Source organism: Pleurodeles waltl, chromosome 2_2, assembly GCF_031143425.1.
Source record: "Pleurodeles waltl isolate 20211129_DDA chromosome 2_2, aPleWal1.hap1.20221129, whole genome shotgun sequence".
NCBI lineage: Eukaryota > Metazoa > Chordata > Amphibia > Caudata > Salamandridae > Pleurodeles > Pleurodeles waltl.
In genome coordinates, this window is record NC_090439.1 from 989,076,605 (window position 1) to 989,090,171 (window position 13,567).

Genomic DNA, 13,567 nt, shown 5'->3' on the forward strand with positions numbered 1-13,567 from the left:
CACACCTGCGGCTGTTGCACATGGGTGGTGTTGATAGAGTAGATCAGAGGTTGGAACCCTACATTGCTGTTCGTAAGTCTTACGTGTGGTATAAAAAGTTGGCCTTCCATTTGTTCCATCTAGCAACTTTTAATGCTTTTATTGTGTTTAAGGATTGTTCCCGAGTCAAGGATGAAATTTGTTAAATTTCAGGAGTCACTGATGGAGAGCCTTGTTATGGCAGATCATGCAAGAGTTCCTAGAGTAGCAGCTGTGGAGGATGGGGCTGGATTGAAAGATCACCACTTTCCTGATCAGATTCCTCCCACTCCCAAAAATACTTTCCCGCTAAGAGATGTAGAGTTTGTGCCCAAAGAGTTATCCAGAGGGAAAGCCGGATGTACTGCCCAGACTGTCCTTCAAAGCCTCAGCTGTGTGTGGCAGGCTGTTTCAGGAGTTACCACACAGAAGAATTACTGGGAACTACAGTGAGAGTAAACTGCCATTTTATATTTTCATATTTTCAGTTTAACTATTGGCATTACTGTCATGTATTCAGTTAGAGTTTTTGTGTTTGTAGTTTTGTACTTTAGTTATGGGTATCTTTGCTCTTTAAAAAGGAACAAAAAAGGGATGGCGGCCTGCATGGAGTGGCGCTTGGCTCCCATCAGCTGGTGTGATTGCTGTATCAGGCATGTGGGCGTATGAAAGTGATTCGCACCTACATATTTGGTCCCAGGTGCGGCCTTCATCTTGGGAAACCTACCAAACCCAGACATTTTCTAAAACTAGACACCCCAAGGAGTACAGGGAGGTGTGGCTTGTGTGGATCCCCCCAACATTTTCTTACCCAGACTCCTCTGCAAACCTCAAAATTTGCTTTAAAAAAACAAACATTTTCCTCACTTCTTTGCAGGATCATCGCTCCAGCACAAATTTGCTACCACCCAGCGTTCCCCCTCAGTCTCCCAAGTAAAATGATACCTCACTTGTGTGGGTCCCCAAAGCAGAGTCAGCCTAAAGCTGTATAAACGAAAAATATGTGCTGATCAACTCGCTGTGCTATCCCCTCAATTTCTGCAGGTTTTTGGTCTTTTTCTGTTGCAGGCACCTGGACCACCCACACAAGTGAGGTATCATTTTTATCGGGAGACTTGGGGGAACACAGAACACGTGTTTCTCTACAATTTTTTCTCCCAAATGTAAGTGTGTGTAAAAAAAGTCCATTTGAGAAATGCCCTGTAATTCACATGCTAGTATGGAGTCCGCAGAATTCAGAGATGTACAAATAACCACTGCTTCTCAACACCTTACTTTGTGCCCATTTTGGAAATACAAAGGTTTTCTTGAAAATTATTTTTCACTCTTTATATTTCAGCAAATGAGTTGCTGTATACCAGGTATAAAATGGAAACCCATTGCAAGCTGCTGGTCATTTATTGGCTCTGGGTACCAAGGGTTCTTGATGAACCTACAAGCCCAATACATCCCTGCAACCAGAAGGATCCAGCAGACTTAACGGTATATTCCTTTAAAAAAATCTGACATCGCAGGAAAAAGTTGGAGAACAACTGCAGTTTTGTTTTTACCTCAATTTTAATGTTTATTTATTTCAGCTGTTATTTTCTGTAGGAAACCCTTGTAGGATCTACACAAATGACCCCTTGGTGAATTTAGAAGTTTGTCTACCTTTCAGAAATGTTTAGCTTTCCTGGATCCAGCATTGGTTTCACACCTATTTCTGTCACTAACTGGAAGGAGGCTAAAAGCACAAAAAAAATAGTAAAAATGGGGTATGACCCAGTAAAATGCCAAAATTGTGTTGAGATATGTGGTTTTCTGATTCCAGTCTGTCTGTTCATGAAAGCTGGGAAGATGGTGATTTTAGCACCGCAAACCCTTGGTTGATGCTATTTTCAGGGGGGAAAAAACCCACAAGCCTTTTTCTGCAGCCCCCCCCTCCCTTTTTTAAAACAACATTCACTATATTTTGGCTAATTTCTTGGTCTCCTTCAGGGGAACCCACAAAATCTGGGTACTTATAGAATCCCTAGGATGTTGGAAAAAAAAGGACGCAAATTTGGTGTGGGTAGCTTATGTGGACATAAAGTTATGAGGGCCTAAGCGCAAACTGCCCCAAATAGCCAAAAAAAGGCCTGGCAGCGAAGGCGTTAAAAAAAAGGACTGTAATCTGACCTTCCTGAAACATCACAAACACATTGCAAATGTCTCAAATCCTCTGTGGAGAAGTGAAGGCTCAAAGCAATATCATGTCCATTGCTGCTTTAATGAAGAGGAGCTCAGAGAGAGGATTTCTTTGTGATCTACGTGAGCACCTTCAGACACAGAGCCTCTATTATCCGAATATGACAGCAATCTGTATGTCGATACCTGATTATTCTGGACTAGAAGTTTATTTCACAGAAATGGGAGGACAGTGGGTCGGTGAAAATTCTGAGGTTATATAGGGTACCCATTAGAAAGCGCATTACTCAAGGTTAGGAACCTTTTCTTCTGATGAATACTTCTAACCACAGATTATTCAGCTTGTGACTAAATACCAAAGCAATACCTCACCAGATGGCAACTCTGGAATTGCTTACACCAGGAAATCCTGCTAGACAGACCAGCCAAAATGCTCATCCCTTTGGAACTGGCTATCTAGGCAGTAGTGCTTCATGAATGTAGGTACTGGTGCCCATGTAGCAGCCTCGAAAAAGTCAAATACTGGCTCACCAGAAGCCAGCCTCATCGTTGTAGCTTGCACTCTGGTGAAATGAGTATGTAAAAACCCCAGGGCGGGTTTCTTAGTCCACCCATAACAGATCTTGATGGAGATTGCCCTCTACTGTACCACTTTCACCTTCCTTTGTCCCAGAGAAGCCCACAAACAACTGATCATCCAACCTGTGCTCTCTAGCAAGCACAAAGTAAAAAACTTAGTGCCCTTCTGGGGTCAAGCTGATTGACCTCTTCCTCCTGTTTGCCAGCAACAGTAAGGTGCTGTTAGAAATGGGGTCTCTAGCTGGCAGTGGGTTTGCATCCTGTCCACGTAGGGAGCCTCACTCTACTCAGGATAAGGGAGATACCTGCTCAGATAACCAATGCTCACCCCCTTGATAGCTTGGAACAAGCAGTGAGGCTTATCTCAGAAGCAATGTGTAAAGCATTTGCACATAACACGCAGTAATAGTGAAAACACTACAAAAGGACACCACACCAGTTTTAGAAATATAGCCAATATTTATCTATTTAAAACAAGACCAAATCCAATAAAAATCCAACGTACAGTAATAAAAATATGAATTCAGCAAGATTTACTCAAAAATACAGTTCCTTAAAGTCAATAGCTCCACTTGGGGCCATCATGGTGTCGTGATCAACAAAACCAACAGTTCAGGGCGGCCGCAGCGTCGCAGGCCAGCTACGGTGGCAGGCAGACCCGCAAACAGAACCTTGGATTTGTAGGGTGTAGTGATCCTCGCAGTGAGCTCTGGAGAGAGGTGTCGCGGATGTTGCAGTGTCTGTTCCAGAGTCCGTGCAGGAGTCGTCAGGTCCTTGAAGTCACATGCGTTGCAGATCGAACTCTGGGCTGATTAAGTCAGGAGCGTTGGCGTGGATGGCGTCGGGCTGTGGTTCAAAGCGGGATGATGCGACGTGCAGTGCCTACAGGTCACAGTGCAGGTAGCAGCGGAGTCATTGCGGAAGCGCTGTCAGTAGGCCCAAGCTAGCGGTGCAGGTCGGGATGGTGCTTCGTGACCCTGACAAGTAGTGTCCACAGGCCACGGTGCAGGTAGCAGCATGTGCGTCAGCAGGAGCGTCGTCGGGGAGGCCCAGGCTGCAGTGTGAGCAGGCGATGCCAGAGTGCGGGGCTCAAAGGTCGCGGTGTGAGCAGCAGCTTGGTGAAGTCGTCTGATGACTGCGTCAGTGAGTCCAGGGTCACGGTGCAAAGCGGGGCAATGAGACTCTGTGCATGCCAGTGGCATCGTTGGTGGCGTCGCAGTGGTTTCTCCTCTTGAAAAGCACAAAAACACACAGTCCCCAGTACTGCAGGTCGAGCAAACTGAATTCTTTGGTGTTCATGAGACTTCCAACAGGAGGCAAGCTCTACTCCAAGCCTTTGGAGAACTTTCTCAAGCAGGACTCACAGCAAAGTTCGCCCTTTGCACTCTTAAGGCAGAAGCAGCAACTGCAGGCGAGTCCAGCAAAGCAACACAGCAAAGGGGCAGTACTCCTCCTCCAGCTCTACTCCTTGGCAGAGGTTCCTCTTGGTTCCAGAAAGATTCTAACAGTCTGGGGTTTTGGGTGGTCTTCTTGTACCCGGTTAAGCCTTTGAAGTTGGCAAAGTTCAAAGCAAAGTCTCAAGTGTTTGCAAGATCCTTCCATGTCCAGGCCAGGCCTCAGTCGAACACCAGGGTCGGAGACTGCATTGTGTGAGGGCAGGCACAGTCCTTTCAGGTGTGAATGACCAATCCTCCCTCCCCTCTAGCTCCGATGGCTCATCAGGATATGCACCCTACACCCCCGTCCCCTTATGCGTCACTGTCTAGAGAGGTGCAAAACAGCCTAACAGTCAAAATGAGCTAGACAGACAATCCACAAACAGGCAGAGTGACAGAATGGTTTAAGCAAGAAAATGCCTACTTTCTAAAAGTGGTGTTTTCAAACAGACAATTCAAAAACCTACTTCACTAAAAGATGTATTTTTAAATTGTGAGTTCAGAGACCCTAAATTCCACATTTTTATCTGCTCTCAAAGGGAATTTGCGCTTTAAGGATATTTAAAGGCAGCCCCCATGTCAACCTATGAGAGAGATAGGCCTTGCACAGTGAAAACAGAATTTGGCAGTATTTCACTGTTAGGACATAAAGCACACCAGTATATGTCCTACCTTAAACATACACTGCACCCTGCCCCTGGGGCTACTTAGGGGGTGCCTGACATGTAGTAAAAGGAAAGGTTTAGGCCTGGCAAGTGTGTACACTTGCCAAGTCGAATTGGCAGTTTAAAACTGCACCCAGACACTACAGTGGCAGGTCGGAGCCATGTTTACCAGGCTACTAATGTGGGTGGTACAACCAGTGCTGCAGGTCCGTTAGTAGCATTTGATATACAGGCCCTGGGCAACTCTAGAGCACTTTACTACGGACTTACCAGTAAATCAAATATGCCAATCATGGATGAACCAATCAACAGTATAATTTACACAGAAAGCATATGCAATTTAGCACTGTTTAGCAGTGGTAAGGTGCGCAGAGACAAACCAGCAAAAACAGATCTGAAAAAATAGGAGGAAGAAGGCAAAATGTTAGGGGATATCCCTGCAAAAAGGGCCATTTAAAACAGGTGCCCTATTGGGAAGTACGTGACAACCTGCGAAAGGCGGCTTTTTTTTTTTTTTTTTACAAAGAATCAGTTTCATATATTGCTGCTGAACAGACAAAGCTATAAGTTCACCCATGTGGAAAAACAGAAGTATTGCAATAAAGAACAGTGTTGTCAAAGTCAATAATTGCAGAGAACAGCTTTGCATTGGTTCAAATGGGACACAAATTAGGAATGCAAGAACCAAGTTAGGATCCCAGTGTGGCATCACTAAAGGTGTTGGTGGGAACATGTGATCAGCCCTATCAAAATATTCATCACAACTTGTGAATTGAAAAGGTATTGGCTGATTGGGCAGACGTAAAAAGGCCGAAGGGGCCGACAATCTAGCTGTTGCCGAACAAGACCTTGCTGGGCTAAACAAGCAAAATTGCAGTACATCCACTAAATGCGTCGGCAAAGGCTGAATGTTGTAAGAGGAACACCGTACACGTTTTTAGTAGAGGGCCATCTGGCTTCCAGTAGATCACCAATAACAGAGGAAGATCAAAACCCATCAACTGTTGCTGTGCAATAACCAATCAAAAGTATAGGTTGTGCAGGCTTGGGCGCAGGATCCTTTCCCAGCTTCTGCAACAAAAAGTCCTCACGAAAGGGCAGCTAGTTCAGAAGACGGATTCTCATGGCAAAAAAATCCAGGTACCAAGCTCTTCTCACCCAGTTCAGAGCCACGAGGGTTGCTTGGGCCCCGTCCGTCACATTCTTCACAATTCTGTACAGGTGTTGAGGCGTGAAGGCATACAGTATTCACAAGCCCAAATGCACGATAAAGGCAACTTCAAGCAAGAGCTTCCTTACAAATTTCAATGTGCAAAAACATGGACAATGCACATTCTCTGTAGTGGCGAAAAGATCAGGCCAGTACTACTCCCCTTGCTAGAAGGCACCCTGTTCCACCTGAGGGCACTCACCATTTCTGATCTGTAAAACAATTTCAGCTGAGTTCTTTTGCTATGCCATTTATCCTGCCAAGTAGTGTGGGACCATGGAGATCACCTAAACAATTAATCCACTACCAGAGGTGTATGGCATCCAGGCAAACCCACACCTCACTCTGCCTTGCTCATTGCTGGACAACGTTGCAGTAGAGTTCTCTGTAAGAATGTGTCAGTTTCTCCTTGATGGTCAAGAGAAATGCTTCCAGTGCCAAACCTATCACCCACACTTCAAACCGATTTCCGGTGAAGGGCTTGTCTCCACATCTGAATCCTCTGATCACCACCACTCCCAGATCTTCTCAGCCCAGCAATGATGCATCCATCATGACCATTACCTCTGGGCAGGTTATGGAGAGGAATCTGTCGCTCATCCAATTGCAGTCTAGCAGTCACTACAGCAGGTCTTGTGCAGTCTCCTCTGACACTTTGATGGAATGAATTAGGTTCCCCTGTTGTTGATCCCACTGAGATTTCTAATCACTTTGCAGAGCCAGCATGTGCCACCTGGTGTGGTTAACCAGAAGGATGCAAGAGGTCAAGAAGCCTCAGAGCTGCACTGAGGCCCAGGTCAAAGATTGAAACATTGGTATCATAGCCCGAATGTCCTAGACTCACTGAGGTGGAGGGAGAGTTTGGAAAAATACTGTGTCCAGGATGCCTTAAATTAAGGAAAGCAATTGTGAAGAGGTTGGTGTGACCAACACATTGATGGAAAAGCCCACCTATGTTGACAGGTTGTCTGGAAGTGGTTCACAACAGCCTGAGGCAAGCCTGCCTTTAGCTACCAGTAACTGAGGTAAAAAGACTGGTATTCTCAACTACTTTAGATGGGCAGCGACCAACACCATCTCCTAGTGAACACCCAAGGTGTGCTGGTAAGGCCAAGAGGGAGCACAGAGAACTGAAAGTGCTCCTGGCCTACTTGAACCTGTAGGTAGCGTCTGTGGAACTGCAGGATGGGAATGTGGAAGTAGGCGTCCGAAAGGTTCACCGCAACCATCCAGTTTTCTGGAGGAATAAACTCCGAGGGCAAAGACAGAAAAGAGTGGAGGCCTCCATACATTTTCATCTCTAAAAAAGTAGCAATTAGAAACAGTCCCAGTCTCAGATGCTGACACCCTCTCTTTCTACCTTGGTCAAGAGAGCTGGAACCTCCTCCTCAGAGTAAGGAAAAGTGATCCTCTGGGAGGTGTTGTTGAGTGGGAAGCATGTCAAGAGTGTGAGACCGGAAGGAGAGGGAGTAACCATTCTGCACAATTTGAAGTTCCCATCGGTCACATTAGATGCTACTCCACCCAGGGAGGTGGGAAGGTGATAGTCTCCTTCTGGGCAATGTAGATTTTCAACAGCCTTATGGGCAGAAAATCTTTTTTTTTTTTTTTTCAAAGACAGAGGAGATTATGCAATCTCTTTTTATTGCCAGCTCACAGCAGCAACAATAGAACACCTTAAACATTCCAAAGGACTAGAAGGTTCAGCAACCAGCAGCCATCTTCCTTCTTTTGGACTATGAGAACAAGATACACCCAAAGCAAGAATTATTAATCCAAAAACGAAGGTTTAAATGTCCGTCCTCCACAAACCATCCATTTTAGACGCCATCCTAGTCTGAAAGAGAAAGAAATTACAAATCATCAGTGAGGGTTAAAGAGGCGGGATAATCCTAGCCTTCGTGTCTTTAATAAAATCCAGATTTTCTGCCCATCAGGCCATGGAAAATCTACATTGTATGACATGACACAGAGGCTAACATTATGGAGGTTTAAAGCGTGGTCAATAAAATTAACCACAGGCTTGAAATAACAGGTTTTGAACATGTTTTCATTTGACCAATCTGCAGCTCTTAAAATATTGTGTAACTACCACCTAAAACGAATGCCTTAGAAGCAGCTGCATCTCTAGCTGAATGTGCTCCAAACCTACTAACATCCATGCCATCCTCTCTCATGACCTATTTTCCCCATCTTGCCGAGGTCTGCGGAAAGATGGCATTATGAGGCCACCCGCAGGAAATTAGTTGAGCAGTAAGATTGTTTTCAGACATGCAGTCCTGCTCCCATAGTCTCTCAAACATTTAACCACACAGGTTTTGATTTGATACAAAATATTGATAAAACATGATGTAGATAGTATATTTGTCCTCCTTCTTAGGTAGAAACAAACGTCACCTGGTTGATAAGATCCAGTAGTAATGCCCAGAGGCCTTACATCAGAAGTTCTTCTGAATGAAGACAGGCAAAAGCAGACAGACAGTTTATAAGACTGTTTGAGAGATAGAGAAGAATTGGTGCCCCAACTTACACAGTTCTTACAACCTAGCAGCCCACAAAGATGAACATTTGGGAATCGGGGTTTGAGCACTCGCATGCTGCGCATAATCTTTCTGGTTAGTGTATTCTGACCTACAGAGACACCATCAACAATGCAATGACCAGCAGCAATTGCCGAACGATAAACGTTTACTGTTCTATAAGGCAAACCAGAACTAAACAACTCCGTTAGAAAATTAATTACTTAGCCTAAATCCGTTGAAATAGGATCATAATCCTGGTGAACACACCAACAAACCGATTTTCTCCACGCCAGTCCATTGTTTTCTGGTGCCCAGGATTCAGATATAAGCTTGAAAGCCTCCAAAGAAAGTCCTGGTATTTCCCATTGTCTCCTGAAACCCTCCAGGCCATCAAGTGTAGCACTCCCTGCTCTTTTAGAGGGTGATAGACTTCTTCCGGACCTAGAATTACTTCTCTGAAAGTAGGAATTAGGAGGGGAAACTCCATAGCCATTTCCATTAGTATTGGAAACCATGCCTGTGAACACCAAATCACCACCAATACAGCAGTTTCCTTGCACTGGTGTAAATGGACAATCACTTTGGGAATCAAAGCAAAGGGAGGGAAGGCATAAAGGGCTAGCCCTTTCCAATCTTGTAGGAAGGCATCTATTCCCTGAGCATCTGGGTCTTGTCGCCAGCTGAAGAATTTTAGAATTTGCGCATTCAGTCTGTCCGCAAACATATATATGCCAAAAGGACCCCACCTCTCCCGATTGCCCAGAAATATCTCCCTGTTCAGCCTCCAATTGCTGGAGGCTTGAAAAATCCTGGATGACAAATCCTTCACACCATTGCTTAGAGCAGAAATATGTTCCGCCACTACATAGATGTTCAAACAATAATTACTAAAAATCTTTGGCTAGATCCACTAAAGCCTTGGAATGAGAGCCGCCTAATTTGTTTACATACCTCACTGCAGACACATCGGCCATACAGAGGCAAAATGGAACAGTTCACCATTCCCCAGGTAAAGTAGCGAAGTGCAAACAAACCTGCCAATAATTCTAAGCAACTGATATGTAACCTCCTCTCGAGTCGACCAACGACCACCAATGGATGAATTCCCACATCTCACTCCCCTTCCAAACTTGCATCTGATTCTATCACTAAGTCGTGATTTTTCCAGAAAATTGCTCTTCCATTCCAATTCCCCACATTCTTTAGCCGCCATTCTATTTCTTCCAAACATTCTTGGTCTAGAGTTATCTGCGAATAAGACCAATTGGTCCTTAAGGATTTGGCTTTCAGTCTCTGAATGGCACGGTAATACAGAGTGCCCGGGAATATTGCCTTAACAGTGGAGGACAAAAGTCCTAGAATTCCTGCCAAAATCCTTAAGCAGCTTTTTCAACTCTTTCCTCAGTCTCTTTAGTTTTTCTCTTGGTAATATCAACTCTCCTTGATCCTTAGGTACAATAAATCCTAGGAACGGAGTCTCGACTCAGGATTAGTGAAGATTTCTTTAAGGTTATAACGAAGCCCAGACATTCCAGTAACCCTACGGTCATATGAGTATGTTCCCTTACAACATGTTTGTGTTGCACCATAACTAGAATGTTGTCCAAATAAATTACCAGTCTTACCTCTCTTGCTCGTAGCCAAGTCACTACCGGCGGAAGAACCTTGGTGAAACACCAAGGGGCTGAAGAGAGAATGAACGTGAGACTGCGGAAATGCCACAGTTTTCCAATTCATCTGAACCAGAGGAACTTCTGGTGAGGGGCCCAAATAGGTATATTTAAGTATGCATCCTTTAGATCTAGTCTTGTTAGCCAGTCTCCTTTCCTTAATACATCTGAATACCTTTCATTTTGAAGTGGCGATATATTATCCACTTAATGGCCCAATGATATCCAGAAGGCGGTCTTGGCAGGATTTTAAGCCTCAATGTAGGCATTTGCTTGGGTCCTTTACACTTATATTGAAAAATGCAACCACCTTAGCATCCAAATCAGGTTTCCTAGTAATTCTATTTGGGTGAGAAGGTCGTGGACATTTGAACCTCAAGCGCGATTTCACCTCTTTAGGGATTTCCCTTCTTAAACAAAAGGAAATATAATCTGCTACAAGTTTCGATGGAGCCCATTCAGGAGAAAAGGGATGCTTTATCAAGAAGGGAACCAAACATCTTGTGGCCCAGAGGGTCCAGTATGCCCATGTTTGATCCGGAGGTCCTAGTTGCCTCCTATGACATCCCCATAATGGTGAACTCCACAACCTCCGGTTCCTAATCAAACTCAGACAAGTAAGAGATCAATTTCCGTTTGAATCACTAACGCTTTCAATGGGTATGGAAACGCTTGGGCCTTCTTCCCCATCCACAATGCCAGTAGCACTAACTTCAAGGTGATCACCAACAAGTATCAAGTCAGGACATGCCAATTTAGATTTTAGTATTATGCTTAGCTCCAAAATGTCTTTTCCTTTGCAATTTTGTGGAGCATTCAGGTTGTTCACCTTCTTTAAACATTTTTTCCTTTTTAGCTAGAACTACAATCTTTTTAGTAATGGTCTCATTTAAAGACACCATTAGCTGACCTAAAGCATCACTGAGCATCCCTTCCAGCCTTTGCTGCAGTCCCTCCTTCAGTTTTCCTCACAGACATTGTTCAAAACAATAAATAGAATTGATCTAAGGTACTTTCCTCTAAGAGGACAACAACAAATTTGGAAGGAGGTTGTAAGGTACTTATCTCAAATATTGAAGGAAAGAAAATAAGTTACTTACCTGCAACTGTGGTTCTCCAGTATTGGTATCTTTCATAGATTCACATGTTAGAATCATTCCTAGTCGAAGTGGGAGTCCCACGGTACATAGAAAGCAGTAGACAAAAGTTTTCATTGAAGTCAATGGAAAAAAATACATTCACTTTCATAGCTTATTAGCTTCATTAGAAAAGACCCAAAGTCCAGCCAATCAGACAAGACCACCCTTTAGAACCCTCAGCACAGCGGCTCAGACTCTCTGATTTTCCAGCACAAGTGATGTACAAAATAGAGAGAAAAGAGGTGAGCTTCTATGAGGAGGAGTGTGGGTCGCATGTGAATCTATCAAATATACCAGTACTGGAGAACCAGAGTTATAGGCAAGTAACTTTTTTCTTCTCCAGTATTGGGGTATCTTTCATAGATTCACATGCTTGAATCAGAATAATCAGCAGTAAACACAAGTTGTTAATATCTATATTTATAAACAAGCCTCATCATATACGTAGCTACATAAATATATACATATTTATAGATACACATATAAATATACATACACCTATGTATCTAAATGCAAAGTCATCGCCAAATATCAGTATGAGGATGATGGGTAAAGAAAATTGTTGGCTCACCTCATGCAAATAAATTACACAAAACTGCTTGTCCTACCGCTGCATCCATCCTATCAGCAGCATCTAGGCAGTGGTGTCGAGTAAGGTATGACTGCTAGTCCACGTTGCTGCTCTGCATATCTGGTGTAGAGATACTCCTGCGAAGAGAGTTGCGAATGTAGATCCCGCTCTCGTAGAATGAGCCTTGAAGTTGGTTGTTAGTGGTTTTCCCGCTAGCTGGTGACAGAATTGTATGGCGGTGGCGATCCACAGAGCTATAAATTGTTTGGAAACAGCATTTCCCTAATTAAGTTGACCATAGCTGCTAGTCTTTTGGATGTAGAATTTGTGGCACCTTTTGATGACTAAAGAATGTAGCGCTCGTTCTGCTGGAGTTTGAGGGTTTGGGAAGAAATTCTTTAATATTACTGGTTCGTTCAGATGAAAGTTCGAGGGAACTTAGGAATGAATTCAGGGTTAGTTCTAAGAATGACCATATCCGATTTAAATTGAAAAGGTGGTAAGATTGTGAACGCCTGTATGTCACTAACCCTTTTTGCAGAAGTAAACACTAGAAGGAGCGCTGTCTTCCAAGAGATATTTTAGGTCAGCCTTGTGAATAGGTTCAAAGGGATGCCTCATCAATTGCGACAGAACAATACTGAAATGCCAGGAAGGAGGAGGGTGTTAATCGTAGGAAACATTCTGAATAATCCCTTAGGAACTGCTTTATTATCCTAGAGGACCATAAAGATGGTAACGCTGCAGTACAGCGGAATCAAGAGATTGCTGCCAGGTGAACTTTGATAGATGAATGGGAGAGACCTGATTTCGCTAATTGCAGAAGATGCAGAAGTATCTGCTCTGGAGAAGACTATAGAGGATGAATACGGATAAGTTACTTACCTGTAAATCCTAGTTCTCTTCCAGGGGTATCCTCATCAAAGTCATAAACATTGAATATTCCCGCCCTTGTGCGGGGACCCCGGAGCATATATATAAAATACATACATATTATCATGTGTACAACAGCAATGCAGGCTATAATCATAAATAGGCTAAAATGCTTTATTTCTATGCAAGTTTTTTTTTTTTTTATATTATAAAATCACAATAGATCATAAATATCTACCTAAGCCCCCAAAAACTGGACTTAGGGAAGTAAACAGCAGTAAATAGCAGAGAAAAATAGAAAAAACTACATTGAAAAACAATGAAGCATTCTTAGCCAATAGGCTGCATGCAGGTTAACACAGGAGAACCATAAAAACTTTGGCACCGTGCCTTTAAGACCCTGAGCACCTCCAGTATCCCACCATGCCTCAGGGGTGAAGGGAAGGTGACAGTTGGTTTACCGTTAGGTCAGTACTTTTTTACGGTGACAATCTGTGTAACTGATCAGAAAGATAATCTGTCCTGCACTTCCAGGAGACTTGAGTCCGGGGAGGAGGGTGGGTTGTTTATGACTTTGATGAGGATACCCCTGGAAGAGAACTAGGATTTACAGGTAAGTAACTTATCCTTCTCTTCCAGGGGATCCTCATCAATAGGCATAAACATTGAATAGATTAGCAAGCCCATCCCTAAACTCTGCGGACTGTCTGAAAGAAGT